Genomic DNA, 3,878 nt, shown 5'->3' on the forward strand with positions numbered 1-3,878 from the left:
AAAAAAAAAAAAAAAAGAAAAGATATGAGCTGTATGTGCAGTTTTATACTGGTCTATTTACATACATGATAAAGTTTGTTAATTATGCAGCTAGAATCCTTTAGGGCTGTGCCATCCAATATGGTAGCCACGAGCCACATGGGGCTATTAAATTTAAATTAATTACAATTAAATATGATGAATAATTCAGTATCTCGGCGCACTAGCCACAGTTCAAGTGCTCAATAACCACACGTGGCTAGTGGCTGGCCTTTTTAGTGAAATGAGTTAAAGTGAAGACAATGAGCATGAAAAACTCGTTTGAGAAGTTTGGCTGTAAGAGAAGCAAAGAAATGAGGTGGTACCTGCAGGGAAATATGGGGTGGAGGGAAGGTTTTTAACAGATGGTCACGGGCATGTTTCACGGCTGGTGGGAATAACCTGAGAGGGAGTGGCGGCAGGAGAGGAATGGGAAGACCAAAGCAGCCAAGTCTTAGAGCGCATGAGAGGGATGGGATCCAGGACACAGGGACAGGAGGCACGATGCTCCTTCACTCTTGCTGGTAGGTAGGGAGGTGGTTTGGTAATGGGAAGGTAAGGTATTTCTTATATGCTTATTGCTATTTTTTCAACAAAGTGTGAAGTAAGGTCATCAGTTTAAAGTGAGGAACAGGGGTATTGGTGGAAATCTGAAGAAAGAGGCAAAGGTCTGAATGGTTCTCTCAGCAGGGGAAAGAAAATTAAGAAGAAAAATGCTGGGAAAGGGGCAAGAGTGTGGGGAGAGGGCAAGTCACAGTCCTTCAGTAAAACCTTCGATGGCTCTCTACTGCCCTTGTGGTAAAGGCGCTAACATGACTAACAAGGCAGGCCCTGGTGGCCTCCCTGATCACACCTCTAATCTCCTCTAGGGCCAGCCTTCCCTCATGCTCTCTGCTCCACCCACAAGCGCCTCTCAGCCCCTTTGGCAGCTCTGCTCTTCTCCCATCACAGGACGTAGAGAGGGTCCTTCGCCTAGAACCCTTGGTCTTTCTCTCTTCATCATCCTTAGAGTCTCAGCTCAGGCAGCACTTCTAGGGGAAGCTAAGTCAAGTTGTGCTATAATTGATTCTCACTGCAACGCGAGCCCTTCGGAATACTTAACAAACCTGAGATCTTACACTTCTATAGAAGACTATTGATTAATGTGTGGCTCCTGTTCTAAAAAATAGAAGATACTCCATAAGTAAGTGTCGAGTGAGTAAGGATCAGCGAGGAGGCTACTGTGATGGTCCAGATGAGACAGTGGCATGGACTAGAGTGCTGACTGGAGGTGGAAGGAAGAGGAAGGGATTTGGGATAGAAATTCTAAGTATAACCAACAGGACTTAAGGATGGATTGACGAAGGAGGTAAAGGAGATAAAGGAAAAGATGATCCTCAGGTTTTTGACTTGAGAAACCGGGGAGACAGTGGTATCACTTACTGAGATGGGAAAGACTGGGGGGAAATGAGGTGAAGGGGGCAAAGCCCAAGAGTTCTGCTTTGCACATGTCATATTAGGGATGTTCTCCAAACAGAAATGACAAGTAAGCAACTAGACAGAGGAATCTGGAGCTCTAAGTGGTCTCCAGCATTTAGATATTAAAAGTCATGGCTGGGTGTGATGGCTCACGCCTATAATCCCAGCACTTTGGGAGGCTGAGGTGAGTGGATCACCTGAGGTCAGGAGTTCAAGACCAGCCTGGCCAACATGAGGAAATCCCGTCTCTACTAAAAACAAACAAATTAGCCAGGCATGGTGGCAGATGTCTGTAGTCTCAGCTACTCGGGAGGCTGAGGCAAGAACTGAACCCAGGAGGTGGAGGTTGCAGTGAGCCGAGATCGCACCATTGCACTTCAGCCTGGGTGAGAGTGAGACTGTCTCAAAAAAAAAAAAAAAAAAAGGCATAAAATTAGTTAAGGTCACCAAGAAGAGAAGAGAGAAAGGAACAAAATAAGACCCAGCGTAATTCACATTAAGAAGGAACTAGAATATGTTACTGTACGAGATAGTTAATAAACGTAGTTACTCAATTGCCATCTCCCCTCTCTATGCGACCTGCCTCAACTCTCCAGCAGATGCTGGCGGCAGTGTCCTCTCTCTCCCCACAGCACTCTGCATTCACCTCCAATGGCACATTCCAACACTGCTATGGCTACATGTCTGCTGCACACTTAGGGGCAGCAACTTTTCATATCTTCAGTCTAGTTCATTGTAAGTTCTTACATTCTGAATGAATGGCTGACTTGCAGTCCTGGAAAGGATTTCATAGAAGATTTCAGGAAGAGAAAGAGCAGATGAGCTGAACCTATCATCTGAAGGACTGTGCTTAAAGATAAGGAGGTGCTTATTAGAGATCGAAGGATATGAAGCAGTAGAAGTACAGCTGGAGAGACAGGGCCTCTCCTTTTCAAGATGGCTTAAACAGTGGGGAGATGCGTGTTCTAAACTGGGTCATGTTGGTCAAAGGGTTACTTTAAAAAATTACTTTAAAGGTTCTCACATATCGATAAAAACTAACTACCTGAAAGAAAAATGGAAAAGGACAAGAACAGGTGGTTCACAGAAAAGAAAATGCAAATAACATAAACATGAATAAATGAATGACGTTACTTCTATTTCTTTTTTTTATTTTTATTTTTTGAGATAAAGTCTCATTCCATCACCCAGGCTGGAGCACAGTGGCACAATCTTTGCTCACTGTAACCTCTGCCTCCTGGGTTCAAGCAATTCTCCTGCCTCAGTCTCCTGAGTAGCTGGGATTACAGGCACGTATCACCACGCCCAGCTATTTTTTGTATTTTTAGTAGAGATGGGGTTTCACCATGTTGGCCAGGCTGGTCTCGAACTCCTGACCTTGGCCTCCCAAAGTGCTGGGATTATAGGCATGAGCCACTGTGCCCAGCTGACACTACTTCTATTAAAAAGAGACAAATTTAAAATAACCAGACACTATTTTTATGAGCTTTTTTTCCTTAAAGACTTTAAAATGGAAAAGTTGGATGTCAAACGTGAAATTCCAACAGCTAAGCGTGTACAATAAAAGTCTCCATCCTTCTCCAGAAACAAACACAGTTGCCAGTTTTTTCAGTCCTTCAAGAAAATATTCTAGTCATACACACACAATCTTCATCTCTCCCCTCACTTTACACCTTGCTTTTCCACTTTGCGATAGACTTTAGAGGTCAAGAAGAAAACATGCCTGTCGTGTGGCAAGAGTGATGCCATCTGGATGCAAGACCACCAATATTTGACTCCTGCGTCCCAATGTGCTGGGTAGCATAAGTAACTCCACCAAACCTCCCCAGCAGTTGTAAGTTTCACAAGAAAGTATAAGGGGTGACTAGCTGCGTGTTTAACCAAAAAAGCCCTCCACAGAAAGCATACTTTCTGGAGGGTAAGTACAAGGATCCACCATCTTGCAGCCACCCAAGACATCATTTCTGTTTATCCCTATTAAATGTTTCTTTCTGAGAAACTGAATTTGTCAGCTTCTATTCAATGAACTATGTAGCTATGCAAGGAGTCTGGTAAGTGAAGGAGTCAACGTATAAAATAGAAAATATATGTACATATCTATATATTTATTTTTGTTTAAAGAGACAAAAGGAAAAATGTGCTAGTTATGCATAGCAATTTCTAGGACTCAAACTGGTATATTCATGTGCTGCAAAACAATGTTTTGTTCAATGACAAATCACCTAAGACTATGATAGTAGGCCGGGCGCGGTGGCTCACGCCTGTAATCCCAGCACTTTGGGAGGCTGAGGTGGGTGGATCACGAGGTCAAGAGATCGAGACCATCCTGGTCAACATGGTGAAACCCCGTCTCTACTAAAAATACAAAAAATTAGCTGGGCATGGTGGCACGTGCCTGTAAT

At 43.6% G+C, this 3,878-nt stretch overlaps 1 protein-coding gene across 9 annotated transcripts in view; it reads right to left on the reverse strand.

Moving 5' to 3' along the window:
- Positions 1–3,878, reverse strand: part of ADAR (adenosine deaminase RNA specific) — a 48,615-nt gene that overhangs the window by 11,787 nt on the left and 32,950 nt on the right. The window lies entirely within an intron of this gene.

The sequence above is a fragment of the Cebus imitator genome, unplaced genomic scaffold (genome assembly GCF_001604975.1).
Source record: "Cebus imitator isolate Cc_AM_T3 unplaced genomic scaffold, Cebus_imitator-1.0 Scaffold491, whole genome shotgun sequence".
Classification (NCBI taxonomy): domain Eukaryota; kingdom Metazoa; phylum Chordata; class Mammalia; order Primates; family Cebidae; genus Cebus; species Cebus imitator.